The sequence below is a fragment of the Vigna radiata genome, chromosome 2 (assembly GCF_000741045.1).
Source record: "Vigna radiata var. radiata cultivar VC1973A chromosome 2, Vradiata_ver6, whole genome shotgun sequence".
Lineage (NCBI taxonomy): Eukaryota > Viridiplantae > Streptophyta > Magnoliopsida > Fabales > Fabaceae > Vigna > Vigna radiata.
The window spans coordinates 9,984,840-9,997,989 of record NC_028352.1 but is presented as its reverse complement, the minus strand read 5'-3'; the positions used below and the strand labels follow the sequence as shown (position 1 = coordinate 9,997,989).

At 32.1% G+C, this 13,150-nt stretch overlaps 1 pseudogene; it reads left to right on the top strand.

Annotated features, from left to right (window-relative positions):
- The first annotated feature begins 6,579 nt into the window (after positions 1-6,579).
- LOC111240673 lies at positions 6,580-9,937 on the top strand (annotated as a pseudogene).
- Positions 9,938-13,150: the final 3,213 nt, after the last annotated feature.

The window sequence follows — 13,150 nt, the reverse complement described above, 5'->3', positions numbered from 1 at the left end:
TTATTAAAAGGATAAAATAGGAATAGAAAAATAAAGTGAAGGGTAAAAGAGAAAACAGGGAGGTGGAGGGAGCAACACCCGAGATATTTTGTCTCTTGTGGACATTTGGGCCTTTATTATAATAACAGTGGGCTTTATTATAATATGGTATCAAAAGAGCAACATATTTTTTGATCTTGGCTTGGCATGATGGACAACCAAGATCCCACCACTCACCCCTCTAACCCGTTTTACCTTCATCCCAGAGAAAATCCAAGTATTATTCTCATTTCCCAAATTCTAAATGAGACCAATTACTCATCTTGGAGTAGAACTTTGAAAAGAATTATTCTCTCCAAAAACAAGATCAAATTCATTGATGACAGTATGAAGAAGCCACCAAGAACTGATCCTTTATTTGATGCTTAGGAAATATGTGACACAATGGTTTTGTCCTGGATCATTAAGACCCTTTCACCTCAGATTGCAGAAAGTGTTATCTATGTTGACAATGCCAAAGATTTGTGGGAAGATCTTAAAGAAAGATTCTATAAAGGAGACTACTTCAAGATTTCAGATTTACTAAAAGATATTCATTCCATTAAATAGGGATAGAGGAATGTCAACCAGTATTTCACTGACTTGAAGATTCTTTGGGAAGAATTAGAGTCTCTTAGACCCATACCCTACTGCATATGCCAAATCCCTTGTAGTTTCTCTCAAATACAGAGAGGTGGAACACATTATTTGCTTCCTAAAGGGCTTAAATGACCTCTACCATACTATTGGAACACAAATTCTCTGGATGGAACCCCTTCCCAACATCAACAGGGTCTTTTCTCTCCTTATGCAACAGGAAAGACAAGAAAGACAACATCCTGGAGCCATTAATCAAAATGACACTTTCAATATTTTGGCAAGCACCACTGACAAATCTAACTGGAAACCTCAAGGGTGTGGTACTAGCTCACATGGACAAGGAAGAAGAAGAGGAAGAAATCCCAATTATGGAAAATAATGTTCTCATTGTCACAAGATGAATCATACGCTTGATGAGTGTAATTCCAAGCATGGCTACCCACCATGGTACAAGAAAAATGACAACCACAATAGTCAAGACAAGGGAGGACAAAATGAATTGAGTTATGCTAATGCCTGCAAGGATTATTCTACCTCTACCCAGACACATAATATGTTCAACAGGAAAATAACAGTAATCCTCTGCAAACCTTTACCCTTAGTAGATGCAGAAACTGATAAAGATGATAGAGGGCATTAACAATCTCTCACACAGTATTAACCAAGTGCAAAGAAACAACAGTCTAGGTAATTTTTCCTGGGCTATAAACCCTAGGGCTACAAATCATGTGACCCATGAAAGAAAACACTTTATTACTTTTCATAAAATTAAACTCATATTTGTTAGGCTTCCAAATAATTTTATAGTTACAGCCCAACATGCTAGAACCATTCAATTTTTTTAAAAAAAAAAATCATCATTTTTAATGTTCTCTATTCTAGAATTTTCCTTTAATCTTATATCTCTTCAAAATTTAACTACGGACTGTGACACTCGGGCACTGACGAGAGCGGGGAGTGATCGCCGGTACTAGAGGCACGGACAAGGAGCGGCTCCTGGCAGGCTTCTAGTCGAAGGGGCACATGGACGAATCGAACATACACCGGAATGAGAGGGATCTAGAGACTGTATAGGTATGAGACTATACGGTTGAAGGATAGCTTAAAGGAATTGATTTGGCTACTCATATCACCAAAATGCATTTGTTTTTCGGTAGCCTAACCCATAAGAACTCCATGGTTAAGTGTGCTTAGCCTGGAATAATTCTAAGATGGGTGACCTTCCGGGAAGTTTTCCTGGAAAGTGTGCGAGTGAGGACAAAGCACACTGGAAAGCCTCGTGGTGATGTGTGGGGGCAATCAACAGTCCCTGTAAGTTGCTGGGGCGTTACACGGACCTAAATTGCACTCTAACATTTTCTTCTAAGACTTGTCAGATACAAGATAGTTCTACCTTGAAGATGATTGGGCATGTTAATGTTTACATAGGCCTTTACTACCTACAATCTTTTCCTATCTTTAGTCAAGACTATGTTCCTAAATCTGTTTTTTCTTGTAAACGTATTAATGATGATTGGTGGCATTATAGACTGGGTCGCCTTGGCCACAAAATCATAGAACAAATATGTAAAAGTTTTCCTTATGTTCAAAGGCCACCTAAAAATGTTTGTGATATTTGTCATTATACCAAACAACATAAACTTCCTTTTTCCCAAAGCACCACTGTTTCTCCTGATTGTTTTGAATTGATACATTATGATATATGGAATCCTGCGGATTGTTTCTACTTATTGTTTTGTAATAGTATTAATTTAGGAAGGACGTTTACGTCTTATTTACTTTTACCAAATTAGTTTGTAAAAATTGAGAATTGACACATTTGATCATATTTATAATTAATTTAGTATAAAAATAAATAAATAATGGATTAGAATAAACGTTGATATATATATATATATATATATATATATATATATATATATATAAATAAGTGAATTAAATCTAATATATTCTTATAAAACCTACTTATAATTATTTATACATGTGTAATTGATATTGAATTTTTAACATAATTAAATAATTTTATTAACATTTTTTTATATTGATTTACAAAAATAAATATACTTTTTAGCAATTTATTGATTCAAATTTATGAATATTATATATCTAATTAGTAACTTAAAATTGTCAACAAGCATTTTATTTTTCATCAATATTTTTTTATATTTTATTTGTCTTTTTTTATACAATAGAAAAGAGGAAAGAAAGAGACAATATATCATTACGAGGAGGATTGATGGAAACACAAGAGAAATAGAAACTCAAAAGTCAATTTGTTTATTAAACTTTTTAGAAGTAAGTTTCAAGTAGGGATGATAACAGGTCGGGTTTGGTCCAGATAGTGTGATACCCAAACCCAACCCGCATGTAAAAAATGTACTCGTTACCCGCTCCGCTACGTGCTGGGTACGCACATAAAAAAAACTGCGAATATCCGTTGGATACCCGTTAATAGTGTTTGTATTATTATCCAAGCCCAAGTTCTGATCCAAACTCTATTTTCCTTTCTTTTTCAAAACTTATAAACCCTAGATCTTCACTTCAAAACTCAGATCTACACCAAAATATTTTATATCTACACCAAAACATCTTAGATCTGCACTTAAGGATCTCAGATCTACACTAAAGAATCACAAGTCTACACCAAAGCATCTCATATATGCCTCTCCTCGCTGCTCCCGATGCGATTCAGCCTCTCAATCTCTGCGAATGGGATCACATGTCGCTAGCTGATCACCGTTGGCTGGCTCCACTGTAGGTCATGGGCGAAGTCGTGAATGGTGGAAGAAGAAGCTGCAAAAGCTGTGATGACAGCTGCAACGTGAGGTCCTCACGTCATCATTGAGGATGGTGGTTCTTGTTGTTGGTAGGTGGCGGAAAGAAGAAGGAAAAGGAAGTTTGAGAAAAAAGAAGAAAAAAAGAAGGGAAGGAAGTTTGAGAGAGAAGAAGAATAATGAAGAAGGGACCTTTTACTTCTTTTGCAGCGTAACAGAGGCAAATATTTTAATTTATTTTGTAATTTCATATTTTAATTTCATAAAAAAGTAATGAGTAAAATTAGAATTTCGTTTTTTAAACGGATAGCGGATACCCACAGGTACGGATAGTGTGATATCTGTACCTGACCCATTAATGAGCAGGTATTAAATTACCCGCTACCCGCAGCTACCTCTTGCTGTAAATGTTAAATATCCGCAACGAATTTTGTCCGCAGATACCCACGAGTACAGGTTTTATTACCATCCTAGTTTTAAGTTTTGAATAAACTTTAATATTTTTTTTCATTAGTTTAGTCATGCACATGTTATATTGATTTATCATTTTGTTTACTTGTTTCTACATGTTTATAAATGTAAGGTACGAGGTTAATATATAAATGATATTGTTGAATAATGATGTCATCATACTTCCTGATAACTTCCACCTCATCATCTAGAACAACTAAGGGATTATCTTATCATTACCATTGATGAAACTTTTCACATTATCCAAACAATTTTCTATTACAAAAGTAATTTGTCGTTTTATAACAATATTATTTTATATTAATAAGATACATAATTATATTTCTTAACACATAGATAAGTGATTGTTCTTGCATAACTAAAATCATAGTGGAAAGGCTCCACAAGAAACTCCTAGCTAATATGTCTCTTGATCCAAGTCTCATTTTAAGCTGAGAAGGAGTGAGTTTGCAAAAGACACCCGCTCAAATCAAGGATGTTCATTAACGAGAGTAATAAATTTTTTAATAAGAAATACATAATTAATTACCTCCTAAAGTGTGTTATTTATATTACGTTTACTTACAAAAGATACTTTAACACTTAAAGGCGTGCATAAGCAAAAACAATAAATGTTGTAATAATGAATAAGTAATTAATTACTTTTATGCTATTTATATTAGGTTTGTGGATAGTCATTGGGTCTAGTCCAGGTGGATAATCATGATAGTTAATTTGCTTAATGATATGCTAATACATTTAAGCTCCCAACCTTAATCCTTACCATCATAATGTGATAATGCCAAAGTGATCTCGATCATCACATATGTTGTTTGAAATGATAATAGATAGATATGAATCGAGATCATTTTGGTTATACAAAAAGTAATAAAATATCGATTGTAATGAGCCGATATAAATCAAGATAATTTTTTTTTATATTATATATATATATATATATATATATATATATATAATTATGTAATTCAATTAAACAAAAAATTAAATAATAAGATTCATTACAGAAATATAAATTTTTTAATACTTTATATAAACAAAATAAACTAATAAAACTCAATTATAAATACCCAAATTTACGAGAGATTTGAATAAGTTATTATTTAAAAATTAATATTTTGAACTTTCTCAATAAAGTTAATTTATTTATTTTATAAGAATTTTTTATACCAAACATGATTTTATTCAAAATCTTGTTCAAAAGTAGAAATATTAAATAAGTAAATAAATTATGATAAACACCAACGTGAGAAAATATTTTCACTACGCTCAGTATTTATAATACAAGTTGAAAAAAAATAGTGGACTGCGAATTATGAATTTAGAATATACTTATTAAGGATTTAAGGAACTTAATGTTCAAGTATCATTTTCTGTGAGTTTTTCTATTCCCATTTCAAGTTCCTTAAATAATATAATTAAGATTAATTACCATACATGTGTTTATTTTAGAATCTTATTCTTTAAAAACATATTAAAAAATGAAATGAAAAATAAATATTGAAATTATCTTTAACTTTTTAAAATTATTTTAAACATTAACTTATCATAAATGATGTGAAACTATTGAGTAGAGTAGAAATTCTAAGATTTTTTTTTTTTATATTACTTTTTAAAATAAGCTAAACGAAAAATCTTTGGGATGGTATATTAGTGAAATAACATTAAGAATGACCTCTCGAGAAAATGTTCCTAAAATGAACATTTGGAACTTAATCTCGAAATACAGTTTTTGAAAAGAAATTCTCCACCCATTCCGAATTACGTGTTTTAGAATAGTCTATTTTCAATGCATCCGGAATGAGTTTTTCAAATTATAAAATTACTCTTCTAGAAACAACACGAATACGAAAATACAGTTAGCACCTCCCACCAAATATGCATCACGTGTTCCAAAAACATATTTTTCGACTCTATTTTCGCCAACACAACACTAATAGAACAAACGGAACTACCTACCACAACCCTGTATTTGTTTCTCGGAGTTAATTTGAAATTGTGGATCTAACTGAATTAGAGACAAAAGAAAGATAAAAGTTGGTTAAATAGATCCATTGGTCCTATTTTTATTGGTTTTTTCCCGTTTTTTAAAAATGATCAATTTGGTCCCTGAATTGGAAAAAATAAACCAATCAAGGACATTCCGTTAACTTTTCTGAACGGCGTTAAAAATCTTCTTTATTGACAATAGTAGTTGTCATTTTATAATAAATAGGTGGCACATAATGTATATAACACGTGGACTTAAATTATTTTATGCATAATTTTTCTTCATTCTTTCAACATTATGAAACAATCATTTGTGGATCAATGTACATAATGAGAAATTAGTAATAAAAAAATTACATGATTTCCCAATTGAATTTCAAAAATTAGCATCCTTTGTAACAGATTAAACACAACGAGGATATCTCCAAAGAAACCACTCACACCAGACAACCACAACAGCAATAGAGTAAAAACCATTCACATTCCATTAATAAATCATACAAAACCAGAACAAGCACAAATGCAGAGATAAAATTCATACACTATAACCCTAAAGCACAACAAGAAATGACTCACACCAAACAAAATTGTCAGTTGTGAAGTTCAAAACTCCCTAGATCTGGCCAACATCATATTCAACACTCACAATTACACCTTCTCCTCTGGCGGCTTTGATTTAGAAACAAGACTGAAAGGGGAGAGACACGGTGTTGTAGNTGNNGTGTCGGTGATGGCGAGCNAGCTGGCGATGGAAAGAGGTAAGGAAACGGCTTGGCGACGCAGCAGCGAGGAGGCAGCGAGCTCAAGAGGAGGAGGTCTGGTGGAGATTGAAGTTGTTGGGCTGTGATGGTTGACGAAGGAGAAGAAAAATTGTGGAATACTGACTATGTTGATGGAGCACGACCAATTTCCCCAAACCTAAAACCTTTTTAATTAGGTCATATCACTTTTTCCAATTTCCCCAATTTATCTTTACTTAAACTTAATCCACAGTATTTTTTTAATTTTAATCTTTAACAAATAAAAATAGTAACCATGTCATAAAATGGTTAAGTACCACCTGTTTACAAATGACAGCTATTGTTGCCAACAAAGAAGATTTTTAACACCGTTTAAGATAATTAACAGAATGTCCTTGATTGAGTTACTTTTTCCAATTCAGGGACCAAATTGATCATTTTTAAAAAACGGGGACCTAATTGAAGAAAACCAACAAAAATAGGGACCACTGGATCTATTTAACCATAAAAGTTAATTAGTTTGTATTATGTGATGGTTTATGAATATTAATGATAAAAGTAAAACATTGTTATTTTATTCTTGAATATGAAAATATTTAAAAATAAAATATAATTATTATAAATTATGTTAGAATGAAATGTGAGTTATTGTAAATTGATAAATTTTATTGAAATAAAATAAAATTGGTAGAAATTAAATTGTAACTGAATAATTTAAATAAATTTTTATTATTTTATAATAATAATAACATAAACTAACTTTCACAAACCACCACACCCTCCTCCACCAATACTTGTGGGAGTAATCTCTCCATGTTACAGCAACTCCCACAAATCACCGTCTCCATGAAGCACACCTGTTTCAAATAAAACTCATTAAGAGTCAAATTGGAATTCCAAAAACGGAGAGGGTGCTGATAGAAATTGATGGTGGTGCGGGAAACAATTTATCTGATTGAGGCTTATTTGGGCCTTATGAGAATATGGTTTTTTTTCACTTCTTTTGGAGTGTTTCACCTGCACCTCCAAATCCTTCACACTGCACCTCCAATATTTCATGAATACCCATATTACCTTTTAATTAAAAGTCTTTAATTATTTAAAAAAACTACTCGTTTTTTATCATTCAATACTACTTCTCGTTTTCCAGCCATAGCATTTCTCCATTTTTGTTTCACTGCCAAAAGGTTGGTGTTTTTCTCAATAAATTATACATTTATAAATTTATTAATAATGTAATTAACTTAAAAAAACACTAAAATAATAATACTAAAACATTAAAAATGCAATTGTTTATATTAACAAAATTTAATAATTATAAAAATTAAGTTACCTGTTCGTTATTTAATTTTTTTAATAAAAAATATTAATAAAGCAACATGTAAAAAAGTGCAAACATTAATAAAGCAATTTAAAAAGGGCAAACATATAGGATGTACATATCCAATCATTCTAACTCTCCAATATATGCCATTCTTGGATTTTCATATCCGGTGTATATTTTTATAATTTTTTTTCTAAAATATTTATATCAAATCTAAAAAATTCATAAAAAATATTTTTTAACAATTAAAAATTATCTAATTAAATTATAAATTCATTAAAATTGATACATAAATTTAAATATAATTATAAATCAATAAAATAATTAAATAAATAATATTATAAAACAAGTTTGGTTATTCAACAGAGGAGAATTCGTTTCATAATCTAATATTATTTGGATTAGGTTAGTTGGGTTCCTTGGTTGAATTGGATCCATGATCATCTCTAACCGTTTGCCAGTCTTAAAGAATGTGGATTAACATAAAACCAGGTAGCTCTTCCAATCATTAAATTTAAAAGCTTCTTTGGATTTTATCTAAAATCTGCAAATCACGACGGCAAAACCTTTATTCCTGGAAGATGCTATTGCCATCTACCTGCTACCATGAAACAGCTACATAATGTAACTATCTCCAATATTATATTATAATGTTAAAGCTAATTACAAACACACTTTTTCACCTTTTAAAGAACGATTAGAACCTGCTAGGGAGCCGCCTTATTCTCAACTCACACCAACCTTTCAATTCACTCTAAATAAAAAATAGGAAGTGAAATGCGTTTTGAACGTCAATACTTATAACAAAAATAGTCATACTGTGACGTGTGAGGATGTTTGTGAATAATTACAAATAAAACTTGGAACGAAAAATAGTAAGTATGCTTTATCAAAGAGAAGATTCATCGGCAGCCAAAAATATTATAATAAGATCTGAATTCAATCACGCAAGATATTCATATCATTTTCTATTCAAAATCTTAAAATAATGAATTAATAATTTTTATCTTTATAAAGTGCTCTAACTTTCGTATTTCAATCTAATACGAGACTTTAACACACACTTGAATTTCCAACTAATAATATGTATTTTAATATTATTTTTTATAACCATATAGGATATAATGTCATATATACACATCCTTCCTTACAGCCACAACCCTAATATCAGCTTGGAGTGAAACTCAAACACCATCTCACTCGAAATTCAAGTGCACCCGTTTCTCACAAACACGGTGAAAACCCCATCTTGTGACAAAAGTGGACTGAGAAAGGATACTTGGATTACGGAGGAAGATAGAAAATTGATTGCCTATGTCACCAGGTTTCTGGAAATGGAGACAACTTCCCAAGTTTGCAGGTACATATTTCAACACTACTCAAAACTAAATAAGCCAATAAATTTTAGTGAGGATTTATAGTAAAAAATTCATTCATTACCTTTTGCATTGATTTTTAGGTCTGGCAAGAAGTGGAAAAAGTTGTAGGTTGAGATGGATGAATCATCTGAGGCCAAAAATCAGAAAAGCGCACTTCAGTTCAGAAGAAGAAGAATACATCATAGGAATGCACACAAAACTTGGTAACAGGTATCTATCATCATCACTTCCTTATGCTTCAATACAATGAAATCTACCCTATATCAAAATACGGATCGTTGAAAGTGGTATTACAAGTTCTTGTTGAATAACGTGAATATTGAAAACACGAGAATGTTAATCTTATGATTCCATCGCTTGCAGATGGTCTGCTATTTCGGCTGAGTTACCAGGAAGAATCAAAGAATAAAGAATCCACGAGCTCGGTTTCCAAGAGTAATGGTGTTCCTATTCCTTTTCCTGCTTCTTCCCAGAATTCAAATGATTCTGCAGACATATCATTCCTCGGGCCGTGTTTCCCTTAAGGTGGATGAAGAGTATGGAAAAAATTGTTTCACACGGATAACTATACTATTTTGACTATCCACTGAAAAGTTCACTGAAAGGTAAAATGATCAAAGTCAATTTCTATATTTGTAAAAAGAAAAAGGCGAATAATAATAATAAAAAATAGTATCAAAGTATAAAAACTTTTTTATCATCACATTATCATTGTATTTTTAGTTGTAGGCTGGGTTTGAAATTTGAGACTTAAATTGAATGATAAATCAAAGCGTAAAATAGTATAGTAAGTATAGGGATAGAAATAAATAAAAAAAAGTGACAAAAAAGTATGGAAAAGTGGAGCCGCTAATTATAGAATATCAACAATTATGTTATCTTAAGATTAAAGTTGGTAGATGATGGCACTCTTTCGTATGAGTTTGATTTAGGTTTTATTGATTTTGTATTTTTTTAATAACTTTTTTTTTAAAAAAAAAATAAGAGTGTCTAAATGGATTATGGTTATGGTCCAAGAGTCATTATTATAAAATAGAATTCGTCTAATGTTGAAAGTTCTACATCGATTAGAGATAAGGCTAATTCATAATATATAAGTGGATGTAAACTTCATCTTGTGGGATTGAGTGAGACTTAAAGTTTACTTCTAACATTTAACCTGTGAGATGGATGGATTAAATATTTTAATTTATTTTAAAAATATTAATTAATTAAAAATATTTTAACCTGTGAGATGGATGGATGGATATTTTGTGATGAGGCACATGTAAAAGATCATATTTGCAAATGTTCTTGACTCATGGGATTCGATAGTGTGTACAATTTATAATTAATATATTAAGTATTTATTACTATAAATTGACTCAAATTATTTATTGTGTAGATTTTCAATGAGATGTCTCCAATAAAGTTAAATGTCATGCAGAAAGTTCGTGAGCGGTGGACTTTGTTTCTTTTAAGTATTTATAATAGATGATGATATGTGATTTTTTAAGGTTGCGATTGTCTTAGTTTTGATGTAATTCACTAGTGGAAAAACGCTGATTAACCTTAGTTATTTTGGGCTTTTAACGTCTATTAATCAACCGACGTCTAAACCGGTGACGTCAATGGGACGTCAGACATCCTAACCACAGACGTCTATAATGACGTCAGTTAGTGCTCATGACCGACGTCAATAAACGTCGGTACTGGTTTAACTGGATGTCTAAAGGCACTAATTAGACGTCGGACAAAGCATTAACCGATGTCTAAGAGCACATAAAGACTTCGAACATGACACTGACCGATGTCTAAGAGCACATATAGACGTGGATTTTTGCATTAACCGATGTCTAATACAGTGGTTGTGTTTTAGTGCAGTTTTGTTCCCGTCTTTGGATAGCCTAGTAGCACAATCTCCTTTTGCTAGTTTCCCCCCAAAAAAAGCTTGCGACTTTTGAATTTCTTATGGATCTTTTCAACCCAAAACCGAATCTGGGTTGTTGCTTGGTTCCATTTTCATCCGTAAGAGGAAAAAACCACGGTGAAACGATAACTAGGCAACGACCCAGGGTCGTTTTTGGGTTGAAATGAACAAAAGAAATTCACTAGACGCCGCTTTTTCTGGGAGGCAGCTAGCAAAGGGAGAATGTGTTACTACGTTACCCCAAGAAAGGAACAAAACTGCACTAAAACACAACACAAAGAAAACAAATTTAATCAGTTGAACCAGAAGATATAATCGATGAAAGACTGACAAAGATTAAACGGTAACAATAAAAACCACACACCTGGGATGCAAGAGAGAAAAAGGAGAGGAGGAAGACAATGACGTTATCAGAAACAACAATGCAATGCCGCAAGAGATAAAACGAAGAGGTGTCGTAAGCGAGAAAAAGAAGAGGTGAAGCAAGAGAAAAAGGAGAAGAGGAAGACGCGATATCAGAAACTGAATGCCGCGAAGAGTCTGTGGTTTATTTAAAATGAAATGGGGTGTCGGTTGCTCCAGAAACCGATGTCTATAGTCACATAGGCATCGGGTATCTAACTAATATGACGTTCAAGTTAACATTTAAACTGACTTTTTGAATACCCATTAGATGTCAGTTTCGAGGGGATCCGATGTCTAGGAAGCTGAACCGATTGGCGTTTGATTTCCTGTCAGGGATCTTCACGACAATAATGATGAGGTGCCGACGTCTATAATAGCTTAAACGTCGGTGCCCTTCTAGCCGACGTCTATGTCCCTCGAGTTTGGTGAACATAATTAATTACAGGCACATAAACATCGCTTCCCCTCAACACCGACGTCTAAATTGAAGAATTTTTTTCTTCTCGCCTTCTAGACAGGCCTTAGACGTCGTCGTTTGACTAAGTGACGTCTAAGCGCCTGAGAATTAGGTGAACAACATTAATTGCAGTCCAGTAGATGTCGGCCCCGTGAACACTGACGTCACTTGACTGTCTTATCACCTACCTTAAGCAATTAGACGTCGGTTTGCGACAGTGGGGACATCTACAATGTCATAGACGTCGCCTTATCTTGAAACTGACGTCTAGTTTACCAAACTATTTACGATAATGCCACCGTACAGTCATAGACGTCGGGTTATCAGGAAACTGACGTCTACTGGATGACGTTAAACAACATTTTTGCACTAGTGATTGTTACAACATTGAAATACTTTGGACTATTATAAATCTGATTTTTTGATTGTATTAATTCTAAGAAGTTTGTATTTGATATCAAGCACATATAAACCTGCCATTAAAAAGAATCGTACTATTTTTTTATCAGTTCATAACATCTATAGAAAGTGAACTTTTTAAAATTAAAGTCCTTACAGTTTAAAAAGGCTGGATCATATATATATAAAAAATTACTTTTCAAACTGGTTAAAATATCAGTTGGTTTAAAAAGTCTCGATCATATATATATTTATATATAATTTTGGTTAAAATATCATGGTTTCAACTTTTTCAATTGGTTTTCTAACTAGTTTAAAAAGTTTAATACTTTTTATACTCTATGTTTATGAACCGATTCCAAAACAAATTTAAAAACTCTTTTTACTTTATTTAAAAAGACTTCAAGTAGTTTTCAGCTTATCAATATTATTGTTGTTGTTTTGTTCTTAACAAAAACATGGGAACATCATCAGACTAATGATATCTTTTTCTTATTCAGCTGAATTGTCAATTTGATCACATACTTGAATCATAAACAGTTTAACAATAATCTTTTGTGCACCGAAAGCGCAAGTTGGATGAGACCTTGTTCCTGGAAGATGCTACCTAATGCCACTATCTCCCCATATTATATTATAATGTGAAAGGAAGACTATAGAAACAATTTTTGACCTTGCAGGGAAAGAC